Raw genomic sequence first — 21,498 nt, forward strand, 5'->3', positions numbered from 1 at the left:
CCAAGAAGCCCACTCTGATAGAATTGGGTTAGGCCAGTGAAGAATTTTCACTTGCTTCCCGTTCAACCAAGCTTCTAGGAAGCTACCTTGTCAATTTATCCTCTGGTTTATCAACCAGAAAAACTGGAAGAATCCACCCCCCCACCATCATCAGAAATGTGAAATTTGGGACTTCCTTGGTGGTCCAGTGGTTAAGAATCCACCCGGATTTGGACACAGTTTCGATCCTTGGTCTGGAAAGATCCCACATGCTGCAGAGCAACTAAACCCATGCATCACAACTACTGAAGCCCAAGTGCCTAGAGCCCATACTCTGCAATAAGAGAAGCCACTGCAATGAGAAGCCTGTGCACTGCAATTAGAGAAAGCTCCTGGGGAGCCAAAAATAAACATTAAGAAAGAAATGTGGAATGTGGGCTCCAGTGTTGGTGCCTTTGGGTTTTGCCTTGACCCTGAATCTCTCAGATTCTGAGAGCACCTAGGCCATTGTGAGGGCTCAAGTGCTCAAGTGCATGAGTGGAGCCATCAGGCCTCTTCCACAGTGGTTGGGAAGGTTCTCCTACTCCTTGCAGAAAAGTAAGATTGATATGTTCCGTATTTATGGCCTGGTGAATTAAAGGGGGAGAGGTGGAGAGCAGAGAAAAGGCAGTCAGGGAGGGGTGCTGAAAGGGACCTCAATTGGCCCGGCAAGTTTGGTGAGTAGGAGTCAACGCAGCATTTTGACTGATTCCACACAAACACAAGTATGCTTCATCCTCAGGAGGTAAGTGAGTGTCCCCAACCCCTAGCAAAAGAAAATACAACTTGTGCTTAATCTGCATCATTGCAGAAGACTAGGGCGATGGGCAACAAAGTCAAGGAGACACAGTGGGAGAGGGGAGTGACCCAGAAAGGGATTTGTGGATAGGGTCCCCATGGGCATAAGCTGCAGAACTCAGAAACCCCAAATCCCTGGGAAGCTGGCAGCTACAATGGACCCAGCCTGACCCTTACATTTGCAACCTGCAACGTGGGTACTATCATCCCCATCTTATGGATGAATAAACCAAAGCTCAGAGAAGTAGCAATATATCCACAAGGAGGCTGTAAGCCAAAGAGGTTAAGAGTATGGATTCCGGAGTCACTCACACTGCTCAGCTTGGTACTTCCTGACTGTGGGACATCATGTGAACACACACCCTTAACCTTGATCTTCTTGTCATAAATGGGCTTATGATTACTTGACTCATATGGTTGCTGTAAGAATTAAATGAGAAAAAATCATGTCTAAAGGACTTAGTACAGCTCTTTGCACAAAATTCAAAACTGGTGGCCAGTATCACAGAGTGTCTCCTGAGCAGATCTCTTTCTATCTGTCCATCCATTCATCCATCCATCAATGAACCCATCAGACTTTGATTGCCAGACATCTAGTACAAGAATGATTAAGGAACAGTTCCTACAACAAGGGGCTTTGCACACCAGTGAGGGAAACAGGCACACAGACACACAATCAAATAAGGTAGAACTGTGAGAGAGGTTAGAACAGAGCTCCTGACAAGGGATATGACCAAGGAGGGATCAGATAATTTTACTTACAGAGGAGGGTCCGGGACTAGACAGCTGACCCCAAAAGTGAGGGTTGGCGTTACCAAAGGGGAAGCAGGGGAGAGATAAATTAGAAGCTTGGGATTAACATATACACGCTACTAGTGTAAAATGGGCTTCCCCAATGGCTCAGCGGGTAAAGAATCTGCTTGTAATGCAGGAGGCATAGGAAATCTGGTTTCTATCCCTGCCTCAGGAAGATCCCCTGGAGGAGGAAATGGCAATCCACTCCAGTATTCTGTATTTTTCAGTATTGCCTGAAAAAAATCCCAAGTGCAGAGGAACTGAGTGGGCTATAGCCTCCGGGGTCGCAAAGAGTCAGACACGACTGAGTGACTCAATACACACACACGCACACACACACACATAAAATAGGGAACTATTCCTGTGCTATTGTATAGCACAGGAAACTATACTCAATATTTTATAATAACCTGTAAGGGAAAAGAATCTGAAAAAGAATATAATATATCGATATATATATAAAACTGAATTACTGTGCTGGACGCCTGAAACTAACACCACTGCAAATCAACTATACTTCAATAAAAAAATAAATAAAACAAATATACTTTGATAAAAAAAAAAGGTGAGGCTTGGGAGGTTCCTCTGAGCTGGGAAGCCTTCCCGTCTGGGAAGTGTGGGGCCAAACCTGCCTCGCCTTCTTGGCCTCGCTTCTCCACCTGTTCCAAGGATACCTTTGGGGAACAAAGGTTATTATGCGAGCAGCTAATTTCCGCTCCCACGGCTACAGTGGCGCGTGGCCTCACATGCCGGGAGCAGGTGTGCTGCAAGTACCAGATGCCCCCGATGTCTTCTCAGGTCAAGACTGATGAGGAGATGCAGGGGTCCCCCAAAGACTGCCTTCTTCTCTCCACCTCCTACATGATGTCCTGGCTTCTGAAATGTTTTGAAGGCTTTGGTCCACTGCCACGAGCCGGCTCAATTACCTACAAGTCCAGGGACTGAAGTTTATGAACCCTAAACCCGAACACATGGTTGAGTGCATTATTTGGCAATAGGACAAGAAGTTCAGATGAAAATTGCAAACACACACGTGGAGGGTTGTACTCGTGAGGTGTGGCCAAAGGGACTGAATGACATGGGCCCCCAGCAACATCAGCCCCCCACGCCCTAAACCCACTCCCAACTTAGCTCATGATACTTGGAATTTCACCAGCAAAGACTCATTCCTTTGTGGTTTATTCACACATTCAAGCCCCGTTGTGTACATGAATGCTTTCAACAGACACCTATTGAGCAGCTCTGAAGTACCAAGTTCTGCGTCATGCACGGAGGATCAGAAATGAATGAAACCTAGTCCCGGCTCAGCATCGTAAAACTTGCTCTTAGCTGGAGAATGAAGACATAATAACAGACAAACAAAATGTAGCCAAGCCTGAATGAGGCCTGTGCTGGAACGTTGTCAGGGATCACCAAGCATTGTTGAAGGCCAGCCTTCTGGAGGGCAGGGAAAGCTTCCTGAAAGAGGTGATTTCACAGAGGGACATTGAAGCTCTAATAGGAGCCCACTTAGCAAAGGGGTTGGGCTGATGGGTGGTGTTTCAGTCAAAGGTGGGGCCTGGGTAAAGGTACAGTGAGGTGTCCCTGGCACGTGGTTTTCTCAGCTACCACTTGGGGTGTGAGTATCATGGATCCGGAGGCCTGAGCCCTGTGTCACATAAAGATGTGGGTGCATGCTCAGTCACTCAATCATGTCTAATTCTTTGCACTCAGTGGATGGTAGCCTGCCGGATTCCTCTGTCCATGGGATTTTCCAGGTACAAATCCTGGAGTGGGTTGCCATTCCCTTCTCTAAGGGATTTTGGTAACTTCTCTGGGCTTCAGCAAGGAGGGAACAAGGCTGGGAAGAGGGAAGGAAAGGAAATGCCACCACCAGGTACCCACTTTGATTTGATCCTTTATACTTGTTATGACAAAATGTGGCTATTCTGTTGCTGTCCCTTATTTGGGGGTATTTATCCTCAGCTGGCTGAAAGCTCAACATTCAGAAAACGAAGATCATGGCATCTGGTCCCATCACTTCATGGGAAATAGATAGGGAAACAGTAGAAACAGTGGCAGACTTTATTTTTTTGGGCTGCAATATCACTGTTGATGGTGATTGCAGCCATGAAATTAAAAGATGCTTACTCCTTGGAAGGAAAGTTATGACCAACCTAGATAGCATATTCAAAAGCAGAGACATTACTTTGCCAACAAAGGTCCAACTCGTCAAGGCTATGGTATTTCCAGTGGTCATGTATGGATGTGAGAGTTGGACTGTGAAGAAAGCTGAGTGCCGAAGAATTGATGATTTTGAACTGTGGTGTTGGAGAAGACTCTTGAGAGTCCTTTGGACTGCAAGGAGATCCAACCAGTCTATTTTAAAGGAGATCAGTCCTGGGTGTTCTTTGGAAGGACTGATGCTAAAACTGAAACTCCAGTACTTTGGCCACCTCATGCGAAGAGTTGACTCATTGGAAAAGACTCTGATGCTGGGAGGGATTGGGGGCAGGAGGAGAAGGGGATGACAGAGGATGAGATGGCTGGATGGCATCACCATCTCAATGGACATGAGTCTGAGTGAACTCCAGGAGTTGGCGATGGACAGGGAGGCCTGGTGTGCTGCAATTCATGGGGTCACAAAGAGTCGGACACGACTGAGCGACTGAATTAAACTGATCCTCAGCTCCCCCAAGTTGGCTGGTTGAACAGTGTCTGGGCCTTCTGTTCCTTCTATTTTTAATTTATCTTTTAAAAGGTTATATTTGTTTATTTGGTTGCTTTGGGTCTTAGTTGCAGCATGTGGGGCCTTCATTGCATCTTGTGGGATCTTCTGTTGTGGTGCACAGCCTCTCCAATTGTGGCACACAGGCTCCAGATTGCACACAGGCCCAGTAGTTGCAGCACATGGGTTTAGTTGCCCCCAGCATGTGGGATCTTAGTTCCCCAACCAGGAGTTGAACCTGCATCCCCTGCATTACAAGGCAGATTCTCAACCACTGGACCACCAGGGAAGTCCTTCTGTTTTTCTTAAAATAGCTTATTTAGGCTCTGCATATAGGAAGTGCTTAATAAATGGGACTTGAGTTTTCAGAAAATGTACCTTTGGCATTCACACTCCCCCAAAATATTCTCAGGACACCCCAAGAGGTAGGTGTTCTTGTGGGAATCGGGGGCTCTGGGATCATGGGAGCTTGGCTAAGTCTGCAAACCTCTCTGGCCACAGTTTCCTCATCTGTGAGACAGGGTGAGGTTCTCTGAAGCAGGATACTCTGTGGGAGCCCCACTCCATGCTGGCATAGTGTCAGCTTATCTACATGCCCCGTCCTGTTTTTCCTCCTTGGCCACCACTGATACCCTGGGAAATTGTTACTTCATGACAACTACTGGATCAGTAATAGATTCTTTTAATAAGTCCATCAAGCTACAAGAAGGTTATTCTGTCTGTACTTGTGTGTCCAGCCACTGCCCTCAGTCTCTGTGTATCTTGTAGGGTTTCCGGAAAAAATTCGCATCGATCAGCCCACTGTGACTACTCAGTACATCTAGGGGAAGGAGTTCAGGCTTTCCGTCTCTGGTGGGTACAGGAGGAGGGAATAGAGGGGAGGAGGAGAAGCAAGAGGATTGCATAAGTAATCATGTGTATTGTTAGCACAGGGCAGGTTATGCTGTGTAACAAATCAACCCCCAAACCTTGGGCTTAGCACAACAAAGGTTTATTTCTCACATTATATGTCCAGGGTGGTTTAGAGGGGATGGGGGAATGCTATGCCCAGTACAGTCACCAAAGGACCCAGACTGATGGAGGAGCCACCATCTTGAGGTGCAATATTTGGAAGTGAGATCGCCATGGTTGCCATCACAGGGGGTGAGAGAAGTGAAGATCACCCACTGACTCTTAAATGTTTCAGCCTGGAAGAGAATCATGTGACTTTCTCTTATACCCTTTTAGCCAGAACAAGCCACATAGCCCTTTTTGACCACATGGAGTGTGGTAAATTGGAGGAGAAGGTAGGTTTTTGGTGGGTTCTACAAACACCTCTGCCACAGTGACTGAGTGAGTGGAGAGGGAGGGATAGAACATCTGAGTGAAGAAGTGAATGAAGTGAGGAGTGAATGAACGAAAGAGCAAGTGGAGGGGGTGAGTGAGTGCTGGTTTCCCAGCCTGGGAGCCCTCTCAGGCCAGGCCAGAGCCCCAAGATCCTGGTAGCCACACAGAGCCATCCCTCCCCTGGGGGCTGTGCTGGCTACAGTCTACCTGCCACTTCTGGGATTACATTTCAGAAACTCATTTTGAGAGAGACAAGCTGGGCCCAGGGCAGCTGTATCTCTATGTCCTTGTCCTTGGAAGGTGGGGAAAGGAGAAGGGGAGGAGGGGAAGGAGGGGCCGTGGGAGGGATGGGCCAGACTCTGAAAAGCAATTAGTCAAGAATGGGAAATTACTTTTTCTCTGTGTGTTTGGCTTTGGTGACTGAGCTGCTACCATTCCCTGGGGCTGCAGCAGGGCTGTGGTGAGGACCAGATAGTATGGCCTTGGATAGGGAATCCCTCTGGGGTGGGGGCTTAGGGCTCAGTGGACTGAGGGCTGTCCTCTAGCCTCTCCCTGGAAGCTCCTTGACATGGCCTTGGCTGTCCTGTGCCATAGGATCTTTTGCAGGTAACTAAGTTGACGTGTCAAGAGCAGACGATGATGGCCCATTTCATCCCCGCATTCTGGTGATATCGGTGAGTACCTGTTTATCTTAGTTGGGATTGGCCCCTGCAGGAAGCAGAGCCTGAAACAAGGTCTTGGGTGCAGGTGTTTTTTTTTTTTTTTTTTTTAATTAAAAAAGGTTTTGATCAAGCCAAGCAGCTTGCAGGATCTTAGTTCCCTTACTAGAGATCGAATACAGGCCCATGGAAGCTCAGAGTCCTAACCAGTGGACTACAAGGGAATTCCTGGGTGCAGGCAGTTTAACCGGGAAGCAGGAGTGAGTGGGGAGGAGAGTCATGGAGGGAGGGAAAGTCACACAAGATGTATGTGGAGGTTGCTGCTATGGCTAAGAGATGCTTATTCCACGGGACTTCAGAAGAAGGCAGAACATCTCCCAGAATGCCCGCCTGAGGGACAGGGGGTCCCAGCATTCATCCATTGGCTCCTTCCCCATTGGCTGAGGGTTGCCCTGGGGGTGTCTACTCCCCTTACTTCTGGGCAGCATTTGCCTGGAAAGGTCTTTGATCTGCAGTGCATGAAGACAAGAGGCTTCCAGCTGAGTCCTCACAGAACTCAGAGGTCGTTTGCAGCTGTAGCTATCACCAGAGTTAGACTCTGGGAATGCAGCACTGAGTCCCAAAGCTATAGAGGCTGCTGCATTACCAAGTGATGCTGGGAGGAGTGCAGCCTTAGAGGAATGGGATCTAGAGCTCCCTGTACTGATGCCAGTCTCACAGACACCTTTCTCCACTCCCCACTTCCTCCCCTAGGCTGTGAGTTCCTGAGAAAAGGGACCCTGACTGTACATTTGGTTCCCGGTGTCCTGCCCAGAACACAACATGGGGCTCAGGAAATATATGTTGTGGAGAAAACCAAATCCTTGGAGGGGGCAGGAGTCAGGATGTGTGCAGGACCTAGAATGGCTTCCTGCCTGGTCACCTACATGGGCAAGTCCAGGGATGCCCAGAAACATCCCTGGGGATGTAACCCCTAGATCCCTTCACCAGCTCTGGGATAAATGATCTCTTAAAGGGCTAATACTCAGTTGAACTTGACCCACAGGGAAAATGCAACCTGTGCTGGTATCGGGGTTGTAAGGGCACAGGTGCCACTGGAAGGGTAGAGAGTTTGTCTGCGGTTTTGAGTTTTTCCTGCTTCTCCCCTTACCGTGACAATGCCCTCTCCTTTGGGAGAATTGGTCCCTCCTCACTCTTTCCTCACTCCATGTGCTTCTGAAGGGGCTGCCAATCACATTACCTTGTGACCACATGATCCAGCCACAGTGATTGGTTCAGGAATGGGCACATGACTCAGGCTGGGCGATCAGAATCCTTCCCTGAGACTGTACACATGGACACTTGGAGAAAGAGAAGCCTTTCCTTCCAGCCCAGACTTTGGACTGGAGGGTGATCCCTGAGGTCCAGGGGCCATGTTTTTCCAGGTGAGGTGACCACCCAGACAGAAGGTAAAGGGGAACAAGCTCCTGGGGGAACAAACTTCCGACTGTCTGGTGGTTTGTCACTTCTGGATGAACCCAGGTAGGGCCCTGAACTCCTGTCTGGAGACTCTGTTGGGGCAGCCTCCTCTGGCCTTTTCAATATGCCATAATGATTGGCTGCCTGTTCTAATTTAGGCAGCCTAGTCATCATAAACAAAGCCCGACTGCTTTGCAGGTACAAAGGTTAGATTTGCATGAAGAGGCCTGTGTAAATCCCACTGCTTTTCCATTACCATTCCTCGCCTCTGACGTCACAAGTTGGGGACAGATTGAAACACAGGGTGTTAAGCTGCCTGGTCTCTTTTCTTTCATTGGACCCGAGCCTGACCTCCACTCTGCTCTCCCGACTTCATGGGAGGACCCTCCTCTGGCCTTAGAGCAACTCCCTCTTCTAGACCAGCACTGTCCAGTGGCAACATTATATGAACCATGTGGGCAATTTCAAATTTTCTAGCAGCCATATTAAAAGAATATAAAAAGAAACAGATTAAATTAATTTAAAATTATCTTATTTAATACAGTGTATCTAAATTATTATTTCAACATATAATTGGTGTACAGATTATTAATGAGATATTTTATATTCTAGGCTTCCCAGGTGGTGCTAACAGTAAAGAACCCCCCTGCTAATGCAAGAGACATAAGAGACACAGGTTCAATCCCTGGGTCGGAAAGATCCCCTGGAGGAGGGCATGGCAACCCACTCTAGTATTCTTGCCTGGAGAATCCCATGGACAGAGGAGCCTGGCAGGCTATAGTCCATAGAGTCACAGAGAGTCAGACATCACTGAAGTGACTTAGCATACATGTATGAACATTTTATATTCTATTTTCATACTAAGTCTTCACTCTCTTAGGACATGCCCATTTGGACCAGCCACATTTCAAGGGCTCAGTAGCCACACATAGCTGGTGATCTTTGGGCTGGACAGTGCAGCTCTTGATCCCCCCCTTGTGCAGGGAAGCAGCTTGCTGCCTGCAAAAGTTTGGGTGATTTCAGTGTTTTCATTTCAGCTCAGTTTCTCATTTGCACTAAAATGCTATTATGTGTTCCTTACTTTGGAGCTGTGATGGGCTCTTGGCAGTTAGCCCATAGATCTGGAAGGCAAGGTCTCAAGGTCAGAAATTCCTCCCCCCTCTGGTAGGCAGAAGGAAGTCATGGGGGTTACTGTTTGTTTTTTAATTTTTTGGGGTAATTTTAGATTTACAGAGAAGTTATAAAGATGATACGGAGAGTTCCCGTACACACTTCATCCTGTTTCCTCTAATGATAATTTTACATTATTATAGTACATTTATTAAAGTTAACAAATTAAGCCTGGTACAATCTGTTAACTAATCTCCAGACTTTGTTCACATTTCATCTTTCCACTGATGTCCTTTTTCTGTTCCAAGAAAATACTTGATTTTTAATAAATAAATCTATCTATCCATCTACCCATTTATCAGTCATCTAACTACCTATAGATACATTGAGGTAAAATTGATATATGGTGAATTACATGTATATAAAATATTCAGTTCAGTTCAGTTCAGTCGCTCAGTCATGTCCGACTCTTTGCGACCCTACGGACTGAAGCACGCCAGGCCTCACTGTCCCTCACCAACTCCCGGAGTTTATTCAAACTCATGTCCATTGGAGAAGGCAACGGCACCCCACTCCAGTACTCTTGCCTGGAAAATCCCAAGGACAGAGGAGCCTGGTAGGCTGAAGTCCATGGGGTTGCTAAGAGTCAGACACGACTGAGCGACTTCACTTTCACTTTTCACTTTTATGCATTGGAGAAGGAAATGGCAACCCACTTCAGTATTCTTGCCCGGAGAATCCCAGGGACAGAGGAGCCTTAGTGGGCTGCCATCTATGGGGTCTCACAGAGTCGGACACGACTGAAGCGACTTAGCAGCAGCAGCAGCAGCATGTCCGTTAGTTGGTGATGCCATCCAAACATCTCATCCTCTGTTGTCCCCTTGGACAAGTCTAACATTTGTATATAATCTGTGAAACCATCTCATGGTGGATATGAACCATAAAGTAACAAATAGCCAAGCCTATTTAGAGTTTTTTTAAAGTCATTAAGTCACTTCAGTCATGTCTGACTCTGTGCAACCCCACAGATGGCAGCCCACCAGGCTCCCCCGCCCCTGGGATTCTCCAGGCAAAAACACTGGAGTGGGTTGACATTTCCTTCTCCAATGCATGAAAGTGAAAAGTGAAAGTGAAGTCGCTCAGTCGTGTCCGACTCTTAGCGACCCCATGGACTGCAGCCTACCAGGCTCCTCTGTCCATGGGATTTTCCAGACAAGCGTACTGGAGTGGGGTGCCATTGCCTTCTCAGTATTTAGAGTTTACTAAATGCCAAACATTATCTTAAACACTTTACATGAATAAACATATTTAACCCTTGCAACAGTTTGTGGTAAATCAGATTACTGCTGCCATTTCTTTATTCCTTGATATAGAATTATGCCCCTACACCCTTTGCTGTGTGATATGACAGGGGCTCCCTCTAGAATAAGGGGAGTATATTTCCCACCTATTATGGACTGAACTGTGTCTGTCCAAATCCTTGTGTTGAAGCACGAACCCCCAGTGTGACTGTCCTTGGAGATAAAGCCTTTCAGGGGGTAATTAAAGTTAAATGAAGTCCTATGTGTGGGGGCCTAATCCAACAGGACTTGTGTCTTTATAGAAAGAGGAAGAGCTAGCAGGAGAATGCACACAGAGGGAAGGCCATGTGAGGACACAGGGAGAAGGTGACCATCTGCAGGCTGGGAAGAGAAGTCTCGCCAGAAACCAATCCTGCAAGCACCTTGATATTGGATTTCCAGCCTCCAGAATGCGAGAAAATAAATTTCTGTCATTAAGCCATCCAGCTTGTGCTGTTTTGTTATGGCAGCCTGCCGGGAGCCAGTATGAGGAACTCCGCCTGTGGCAAAGGTCATGAGGAAGGAGGCTCGGCATACTCAAAGGCGGGATCGAGCCTCAGGAGTCCCCCTGGAAATTCTCGAGCATCTACCCCCCAAACCAGAGTCTACCTACTTTACTGCTTTGTGCTCTCACCTACACCTCTGACTTTATGGGGGCTGTCCCTCACCACCATCTCTCTCTCTGAAAAAGAGTTAACTTACAGCTCCAGTTAATTAAATTCCTGCACGTGACAATAGTGTTTTAGTTCACAAACTCCTTTGGAAGTTCTCTAGCCTGCCTGAACAGGTTCTTCTGGCCACATGTGATTGTTCACAGCCTCTCAACAATGAGAGGCACGAGATGTTCTAAACTTTCTAAATACAGATTCCTTTGAGCAGTTAGAAGATTATTAGTATAGTATAGTGGGTTGATTAGAAATTGTATTGGTGAAGGGTTTTTCACTTTTTGGGCCAATGTTTGCTGCTAAGTTTCCATATCCCTTACCTACTGTGTCCCTGGGAGTGTATTGATTAATATAGTTGGTGTATAGGAATGTAAGTAGTAGCTTTAATGTTTGTAACCTTGGACCCTTGAGTTAATTCTTTTCTTGTTATAGCCCACCACACCTTTGCCCTATAGGAATGCAACTTTATCTAATGCTTTCGGAGGGTGGCGCCTGACTTTAGAATAATCACCTTTAGAGAAAAATAAGTTTTCTGAAGAAAGGGTCATAAAATGTTAACAGGCCTCCTGGCCAGAAGATGATGTAAATCACCTAAACTTTTGCATATGATTAAGTTTGCAGGAAGAAAGCCTGGCTTACTGCTGACTCTACCCCTTCCCCCATTATCCTCTATGCACAACTTAAGGTATAAAAACTACTTTGGAAAATAAAGTGCGGGCCTTGTTCACCGAAGCTTGGTCTCCCCATGTCGTTCTTTCTCTCACCTTCTGGCTGAATTCCCATCTGGAGCGTGGAGGCTCGTCAAGTCTACTAATTTTGCCTGGGCTTCTAAGATCTGAATGGGGAGGCCTTAGTGTCTCCTCTCCTTCGGGAGAATGGGAGGACGCCTGCGGCCTATGTAGGTGACGCAAATTCCTTGTCTTGGAATTTTATTGGCTTTCCACGTAAACCAAGTTATTCAGCCTCTTTTCTCCACTGAATTTTCTCACCGAGCTATCCTTATTTAACCACTCTTTATATCTTTAATTCTATCGTATCCTGATCGCCAAAGCCGTCTCCCCTTCGAATTCCCTGAATCCCAGTCCACCAGGGCTGGACCCCGGCAGCAGCCCAAGTAGACTAATAACATCACTCTGTTGATAGTGAGCGTGGCCATGTGACTGACCTTGGCCAATGATATGTCAGCAGTTTGCTTCTTTAGTATGGCTTTAGTGTGTTTGGAGGACTTGGCTTGCCTGCCTATGCGCCTGTGATTCCTTATGAGAGAGATAAACCTGGAAAACTGCTGGTCCATGGAGAATGAGAAAAAACACAAAGCCAACCTGAACTCAACCCATGATCTGCAGCCTCAGCCAAGACTTGCTGATCATGACCCAACCCAGCAGAACTTCGGCTGACGGCAAAACCCATGAGAAAGAAAAGGAATGTAGAGATTGTAAGCCATTGAGATTTTGGGGTTGTTTGTTATGCAGCCAAAACTGACTAATAAGCAGTTAATTGAGGTAATATTGTTATCTCACATTTTATCAGTGAGGGAAGTGAGACAGAGAGGTTAAGTACTTGTCCAAGGTCACACAGCTAGTTTGTGGCTGATCTAAGATATAAACTCAAGCAGCCTGGCTCCAGTGTACAGGCTTGCAACCACCACACACACACACTAGTCCTTATAAAATCAGAGTTCTCCACCATTTTTGATTGGATGGTTTAATTAATTCATTCTTTGACTTGTTAATTCATCAAACATAGATATTAGGTTTCCCCATTATTTTTTCTCATAATATCCCTATCTTCTCCTTAGCAGTTATCAGTAACTGTTATTTATATGTGTCTTTTTCTATGGTGGTTTTCTATCCCTCTTGCTAGACATTCAGCTCTGTGAGGGCAGGGAATGTATCTTTTTTGTTCCTAAAGTATACTGATCAATAACAGTAACTTCCTGTTAAATATGAGTTAATTGTTAAATGCCAGCACTGGTTACGTTTTGGGTCTGTAGAAATAAGGCATTTTACCCTCTCTCAGACACCAAGATTATGATGTAAGTAGCTAAAGGGTGAGCAAGGTATAGAGAGCAGTGGGGCACAAAGATGGATCATTTATTCTGCTGTCAAGGAGGTGCATTAGGGGTTTTACAGAGGAGATAAATAGTTGGGACTTGAAGGAAGAGTAGAGAAAATCCCTGATTTACTCTGATTTAGAAGGCAATCCCTAGCAGAGAGAACAATCAAGGAAAGGCATGGAGGTTTAAATGCATGGTGGGTGCTGGACTTTGTGGGTTATCCAGGTTGGTTGAAACATAATGTGTGCGGGGGAACTGTCTGGAGGTCAGCTGGAGGAGGGGGTAATGGTCTGATCCCCAAATGCCAAGCTAAGGAGCTTGGACTCCACCTACAGGTCATGGGGAGGAGTCAATTGCCCAATCCTTGAACTGTTTGAGCTGACACTGCAGGCAGTTTTCTAAAATTGTGTAAAGAGTATTTATGCATCAGAAGAGGGCAGAGGCTATGCAGATTAATAAGGGGAAACCTCACTAAAATGGAGTCAAGAGGCCAGAATGGGAGCTCTTAGGCTCGTACCAATCAACATCAATATATATCCCAACAGGAAGATGTACCTTGCATCTCTGGCAGGAATGAAACTAGGAGGAAGAGATTTTCTCCTTGCCTGGAAACAGCTCAGCCAATGAGAGGCTGTCACAATTTAGCTAATGGAAAGACAGTATACTTCAAACTCCCAGTTTCCTCCAAAGGACTTTTTGCTTATAACAGCCCCACCCAACTTTTCCCTTCTCTATAAAAGAGTTCCCTCTCCTTTACTTAACAGGACTTGCAAGTGATTCACTGTAGTTGCATGTCTTGAGCTGCAATTCTTTGCTGCTCCCAAATAAACCCATTCTGCTGGTAAAATAGCCAGCAGTTTCATTGTTTTAGGTTGATATTACACGGAGGTTCCATTAAAATGTAGAGAAGATCTCCCCCGACCCCCAGCCCTAGCTGGAAAACTCTGAGGCTGGTGAGCAAACATCCTGGTACCCACAGAGCCCACTGAGTTCACTGCTTTCTCTCTGATCCTGGAGTTTTAGGGTAAGTTTTCCTCTTGAATCTGAGCTCCACTCTTTTTGCATTCTGAAGCTTTCCAGGCTTTATTTGGGGTCTAGTTAAAGGCTTTGTCCTTGTTTGTTTTGTCTATGAACACTCAGTTGGAATTTTGGCCTCAAACTTTTGAAATCAGACTTTTCCTACTGGAACTCTGTGGGTATTTGACTTGTGTGCTTTTAAGAAATGATTCTTTTGCTCTTGAGAAAAACCTCTGAAAAATGGGACCCGGTTATCCAAATGCTTTGGGGGCACCTTTCTTTCAGGAATGCTGGGCGATTTTATGTTTAAAAACCACTGTCCTTCCTCATGTGCATTTCTAACTAAATGGACTGACTAATCAAAAGTAATAAAAAAAATATTGATGGCCATTATGGAGAACTTTTGAATTCCCCAAACTTACATTTCTCAAAATTGTATTAAACAGTCATGGCTCTGAAATCATCAAAACAGAATTGGACACCTATTTTAATTGGTATTTTGAAGCTTCCAAACTTTATCAGGAGTCTAATATGACATCTTTGAAAAACACAATAATTAAATTAAGAGGGAAACAAATGATTAAAGAAAAACAAAATGGCATCCAAAGCCTCGTGTTCATCTCTCCTCTTTTTTGTTTCAGGCTCCAGCCCTAGTGCCATCTTACTCTGGGCCGATCAGAACCTGACCCTTCAAAGGTAAATCTTCAGAGCATCCAAATAAAGCCCAGGTTACCTATATTCCCTGGATGAATTGTGAACCATAGTTAAGGAGTTTCTTAAAGTAACCGAGGAACCTCATGGGTTTGCTGAAGATTTTCACATAGTTGTTCAAACCAGCCAGTCTGGTTTCTCAGATTTATATCAAATAGTTTATGTGCTTGTTGGTGAGAGTCAGGCAAACACAGGATGAAAATAGCCCCATGGGAACATCCTGGAGGGGATTTAGAAGTGCAAATCCCTAACTTTTGGCAAGAGGCGAGAACACTGAAAACCTCCACCAAGCAATTACAGTAGCCTTTCCTAAGCCTGTTGATCAGAACGAAATTCAGCCTTGCACACCAAAATCTGGTGACCCTTTTCTAACCAACTTCAGGTTACTTTTAAAGAAAACTCTGATCTTCCTTCAGATGTTGAGTCCATTAGGGTAACTGTTACCTCCATGTTTATTAACAGACAGAACTGGGATCTTTTGTTAAAAGGGCCTGGATGGAATGGGGAACTATGTCCATTCCAGATTTAGTTAATTTGGCAAGTCAGCTCATTTGCACCAAAAAGTCACCAAAAAGAAAAGCCACTAAAATTCTTAATCTTCATCTCCAGCAAATGAAGGTCCCTAAACAAAGTAAAAAACCCTAGTTTCCACTATTGCAAAGAGCCAGGGCATTGGAAAAAAGACTGCTACAAATTCAAGCTTTCAGCCCTTTCATCAGCCTTTCCAACGTCCTCCTGAGGCCCAGTGAGGGGGCTCCAAGGAACTATGAGGCTCTTCACAATTTCCTCTCTTAATCAGCTTGAAGAAACATCTCTCCAAATTAGGAAGGAACTTCTGTCTTTACTGAGAGCAGAGCCACACTCTCGGTGCTCAGCCCCACTGCAGAGAACTAATACCGTTCAGATAGGGGGTCTCTAATCACCCTCAACAGGCTCCTGCCTCTCAGCCTTTTCCCTTTTGTTTGGGCCCTTTGAGAGATACACACCCTTTCTCCTTAGCTCCTTTGCCTCCATTCATTATTAGGTTAAGGCTTCTTGGAAGAGTGTTATGCAAGAATTCCTTTCTCCCAAAAGGGGGAAATAATTCTAAATTTGACAGTACCCGTCAAAATACCCAGCCAGGTAAATTAAATGATCTTTTGACATCTTTTTTCTGTTTCCGACAGTCCTAGAGCTGATTCTTGAAACACTGATTATTTGTCCCTATCAAATCAGTTATCACACTCCTCAGTTGGCAAAAATCTCCAACTGGTATTGGTGAAATCCACAGTGCACCTTCCATCAAGTTTCAAATAGATCGCTTCGAACCTCTCCCAAGAATTAATCAATTTCCTATCAACCCACTCCAGTATTCTTGCCTGGGAAGTCCCATGGACAGAGGAACCTGCCAGGCTACAGTCAATGGGGTCATAAACAGTTGGACATGACTTAGTGACTAAACAACAACAACAGTAAGTAAAGAAGTTCCTTCAGTGTATAAAGCCCATGAAAGAGGATCTCAAGGCTCATGGCCTCATTATCCCTTGCACTAACTGTGGTGCTGGAGAAGACTCTTGAGAGTCCCTTGGACTGCAAGGAGATCCAACCAGTCCATCCTAAAGGAGATCAATCCTGGGTGTTCATTGGAAGGATGGATGTTGAAGCTGAAACTCCAGTACTTTGGCCACCTGATGTGAAGAGCTAACTCATTTGAAAAAACCCTGATGCTAGGAAAGATTGAGGGCAGGAGGAGAAGGGGACGACAGAGGATGAGATAGTTGGATGGCATCACCGACTCAATGGACATGGGTTTGGGTAGACTCTGGCAGTTGGTGATAGAGAGGGAGGCCTGGTGTGCTGTGGTTCATGGGGTCGCAAAGAGTTGGACATGACTGAGAGACTGAACTGAACTGAATCCCTCTAATACCCCTGTTTTACCTGTGAGAAAACCCAAGGGATGACCTCTGAGCAACAAAAGCATTCTTATCCTTTGACAGGGCTTCCCAGGTGACAGTAGTGGTAAGGAACCTGCCTGCCAATGCAGGCGACTTAAGAGATGCAGGTTCGATCTCTGGGTCTCCCTGAAGGAGAGCATGGCAACCCACTTTAGTATTCTTGCCTGGAGAATCCCATGGACAGAGGAGCCTGGTTGGCTATAATTCATAGGGTTGCTAAGAGCTGGACACGACTAAAGCGACTTAACGTGCATCCTCTAACACCCTGTTGTTCCTAATGAACACATGCTACTGACATCTGTTCCCACTGGAAGCTAAAATTTTCACTGTAGTTAATCTATGCAGTGTATTTTTCAGTATTCTACTTGATAAGGTTAGCCCATATCTTTTTGCCTTCACCTGGGACAGACAACAATACACCTGTACAGTGATGCCCCAGGGTTTCACAGAAAGTCATTACTTTTTGCAAATCTTGAAAACTGATTAGGCTGATGTAAAGTTTTCTACAGGTTCTACTTTCTTACAATATATAGATGATTTGCTCCTATGCTCTGCTTCTCAAATCTCCTCACAGGAAGACAGCATCTACTTGCTAAGAATTTGGCCTTAAAGGGGCCTAAAATCTCCAAAGAAAATTTCAGTTTGCTTAAATTCAGGTTTGGTATACAGGGCACCTGATCTCAGAACAGGGACTGCGTTTGGATCCAGATAGGCTTCCTAGCATCCTGAACTTCCCCAAATCAAAAACTAAGCACCAGGCTTTCCTCATGGCTCAGTGGTAAAGAATCTGCCTGCACTGCAGCAGACATGGGTCAATCCCTGGTCTGGAAAGATCCCACAAGCTGTGGAGCAACTAAGCCCATGCAGCACATTGGAGCACATCTAGAGCACAGCTATTGAGCCTGTGCTCTAGAGCCTGGGAGCCGCAATTACTGATCTCACATGCCGCAACTACAAAGCACTCGCTCCAGAGTGCTCCCCAACGAGAAAAACCACTACAATGAGGAGCCTGCACACCACAAGAGAGTAGTCCCCATCTGCCAAACTCGAGAGAAGCCCGTGCAGCAACAAAGACCCGGCACAGTCAAAAAAGAAAGAAGAATGAATGAATAAATAAACGAAAAGTTGAGTTTAAAATTTAAGAAAACAAAACAAAGACTAAGCGCCAATTATGAAATTGCCTCAGGCTATACGGCTACTGTTGAAATTGGATTCCAAATTTCACTCTTATGATCACCCCTATATGCTTATTAAAACCCAGCAAACTCAACCCTATTAATTGAGGAGAGTAAGAGGACACAGGCTTTGAAGACTTAAAGAAAAACTTAATGAGACCACCTGCCCTTGGACATCCTAATTACCAGCTTCCCTTTTGCCTCTTTGTATATGAGAAGAAAGGGACTGTTCTCAGAGCACTCACCCAAAAACAAGGGGACCATCATCGACCTGTAGAGTATTGTAGCCAACAGCTGGACCCTATGGCATAGGGATCTCTCTTGCCTCAGAGCCTTTCCTGCCACTGCCCTCTGGTTAAGGCCACTAAAGAGATAATCATGGGATTCCATTCAACCACCTTTGTACCCCAGGTAGTGGAAGCCCTCCTGAAAGTTGAATTGGTGTATCACCATGCAGTTACAGGAGAAGGCAATGGCAACCCACTCCAGTACTCTTGCTTGGAAAATCCCATGGACGGAGGAACCTGGTAGGCTGCAGTCCATGGGGTCGCACAGAGTCGGACACGACTGAAGCGACTTAGCAGCTGCAGCAGCAGCAACACTTTTTAGTCAGTTGCCTCACATCGTATGAAATTCTTTTGCTGACTGCTCCTCACATAAGCCTTTCACATTTACTAACTTCAGCCCTGCTCCTCTTCTCCTCTCCTTCACTACAAAACACCCCAGCACTGCCTGACACTGTCAAAAAGACAGCATCCATGAACCAATACTGGTGGGAAAATATTAATAAGACCATAAAAAGTATCTGCCCTCTTGTCCCATCTGTCCAAAATATAAGCCAGAGAAACCTGTTTGCACTCCTCCCAGACGTCTTGAATTGCTTAATGAGCCATTCGAGGTTTGGCAGATGGAATTCATATAGCTGTGTCCATCTCATGGATATAAATATGTTTTAGTCATGGTCTGTATATTTTCTCACTGGACTGAAGCCTTCCCTTGCAGACAGGCCATTGCTTCTTCTGTGGCTACAGTTTTAGAAGAGGCAACCTTTTAGAAAAGATTATCCCTACCGTGGGAAACCATCTTGAACTTTATACTGATCGTGGAACTCATTTTACTGGTCAGGTGCTTCAACAAGTCTGTGCTGTTTGGCTGGTTTTATAAATATTTTTTTACTGTGCTTACTATCTTCAGTTCTCATGGTTAGCCGAATGTACTAATCTCACTGTTAAGACCCAATTGGCAAAATTTGTAAAGATCCTCCAAATACCCTGGCCCAAAGTGTTGCTATTAGTACTTCTCAATCTCAAACCCATTCCCTTTGGAATGCTCACCTTTTAGTCACAGATCACCCAATGCTCCTGGCCCCTGCCTCTTTTGATATGCAGCTGATAAAAGAAGATAAACTCAATATTGTAAAGACTTAATTGCTTTAATTCCAAATAGCCATGCATTAAAAGAGCAATCTTTTCACAGTGCACTCTCAGGAGAGGAGAACCTTAAACATCACACTTTTCAACCTGGAGATTTCATCTATTGGAAAAGACACCTCCAGAAGGACTGTCTTTAAACTCACTGAAATGGCCCCTATCAGGCACTGAGAACCTACACTTGCGCCGACAAACTGCAGGGAATAGATTCCTGGATACACATGAAACATCTAAAAGCAGCACCAGACCTTGAGACTGGGCTTATACACCATCTGTGACTTAAAGGTAAGGATTTCCCAGAATTGAAGCAGACATCTGATGAGATAGCTTTCCCAAGATGTCTGGACAAGGCCTGCGAGAAGGTTTAGATTCACACAAGTCTCTCTCTTTCATGCAGACTATAAACAAACTCTGGATTTCTGTCCAAATTCATGGTCTCTGAATTCACAAATATTGACAAAACATTTGGTTCTAAACAGTTTCTTTTGAGATAACAAACTGTTTAATTACTTCTTGTTTATTCCTGCAGTGTGTCTTCATAAAGACTTAATTCCTTCAGTTTTAAGCGCGCCCTTGCTGTAGAAATGGCACTCCACTCCAGTACTCTTGCCTGGAAAATCCCATGGACAGAGGAGCCTGGTAGGCTGCAGTCCATGGGGTCACAAAGAGTTGGACACGACTGAGCGACTTCACTCCACTTTGCTGTAGTCACTTTTTTTAAGATACAGACCTTAGACGGGAAATGCCTGAGATATCTCTCTTCCATCCCTTCTTGTTACTCAAATGTGACCACCATAGCTTTCTAGTCTGCATTTTTTCCTTCTGATGTGGGACATGGAGCCCAGTAAAGGTTCTTCCTGGCACTGAGGGACAAAAGGCCATTGAATGCTGGTAACAAACAAAACAAAGCAAAAAACAAGACAAAAAATCCTGGCTCTTCACTATTGATGCTTTTGGAGAAGTATCTTGATCAAAAGGGGGAAATATGAAAATTAATAAGGTGAAACCTCACTAAAATGCAATCAGAAGGCCAGAAAGGGGAGCTATCATGCAAGCGCCATTCAAGGTCAATACAGATCTCAACAGGAAGACAAGTAATTTGGGTCTCCAGCAGAAAGTGACTCTACTAAGTACCAGCAGGAGAAGAAAAAATTTCCCCTTGCCTGTCGAAAACTCAGCCAAGGAGAGACAGTCACAATTCAGCCAATGAAAAGACACTATACTTCAAACTCCTAATTTCCTCCAATGGACCTTTTGTTTATAACAGTCCCACCTCATTTCCCCTCCTCCTCTGTAAGAGTTTCTTCTCCAGTGCCTAACAACTTGCACGTGGTTCACCATAGTTGCATGCCTTAAATTGCAATTCTTTACTGCTCCCAAATAAACCATTTTTGCTGGTAAAATTACTGGCTATTTTATTGTTGTTGGTTAACAAGGGAAGGACTCTGTCTGGCTCTGAGATTTGCTGATTGGATTGACAATGGTGTCCACAGCAGCTGTAGATAGGGGTGGAGAAACAACTGAGGGGCTGAAGCAGAAGTTATGTGAGCTGGGGTAGGAGGAGGTAATAATGAGAGAAATGGGGTGAATAGGGTAGGTATTTAAAAGAATGATGACATGAACCTACTGAAAGAGCAGAAGGGAACTTGAGCTCCAAGTTTAAAGAGACTGAGCATAACCTTCTTTGAGTTGAGCCTGGGAGTAGCTGATGATGCAAGGTGAAGTGTGGCTACTGAGGTCTGGACACAAGGGTCTGGGAATTGATAGCTAGTGACTGACATTTCTTATGCACTTCAGTCTGGGAAGCAGGTGACTTGTGATCTAATTAATGGCAGAGTAGTAATTGTATCCAGGTCATTTAACTATGTTGTTTAAAATTTTTCTTATTATGGTAAAACATGTAAAATAAAAATTAGCATTTTAATTACTCTTAAGTGGATACTTTAGTAGCATTAAGTACATTCACATCATTGTGCAACCATCATCACTATTCATTTCCAGAACTTCTTCATGACCCCGGACAGGTCTGTACCCGTTAAACAATGACTGCCCATTCCTTCCCTCCAGGACACTGAGAATCTCTATTTTACTTTGTCTCTATGGATTTCAAATAGAGATATTTGTCTTTAAATATTTCAAATAAGTGGAGTCACGCTGTCCTTTTGTGTCTAGGTATCCGGCCTGTTTCACTTACCTTAATGTTTTCAAGGTTTATTCATTTGTAGCATGTGTCAGGACTTTTTTCATGACTGAATAATATTCGAGCACATGGTGATACCACATTTTGTTTACCTATTTA

At 44.9% G+C, this 21,498-nt stretch overlaps 2 long non-coding RNA genes across 2 annotated transcripts; both read left to right on the top strand.

The window, feature by feature from the left end:
* The first annotated feature begins 4,121 nt into the window (after nucleotides 1-4,121).
* LOC147356646 (uncharacterized) lies at nucleotides 4,122-11,608 on the top strand. The gene is made up of 2 exons (XR_015143401.1): nucleotides 4,122-6,318; nucleotides 10,475-11,608. It is a non-coding gene; the product is annotated as an uncharacterized LOC147356646 (long non-coding RNA).
* Nucleotides 11,609-13,470: 1,862 nt separating this feature from the next.
* Nucleotides 13,471-20,602, top strand: LOC147356647 (uncharacterized). Its single transcript, XR_015143402.1, has 4 exons — nucleotides 13,471-13,956; nucleotides 14,591-14,645; nucleotides 19,246-19,484; nucleotides 19,729-20,602. It is a non-coding gene; the product is annotated as an uncharacterized LOC147356647 (long non-coding RNA).
* Nucleotides 20,603-21,498: the final 896 nt, after the last annotated feature.

The sequence above is a fragment of the Bos grunniens genome, chromosome 16 (assembly GCF_055505025.1).
Source record: "Bos grunniens cultivar Pamir isolate PY7600 chromosome 16, Bosgru_T2T1.0, whole genome shotgun sequence".
NCBI classification, from domain to species: domain Eukaryota; kingdom Metazoa; phylum Chordata; class Mammalia; order Artiodactyla; family Bovidae; genus Bos; species Bos grunniens.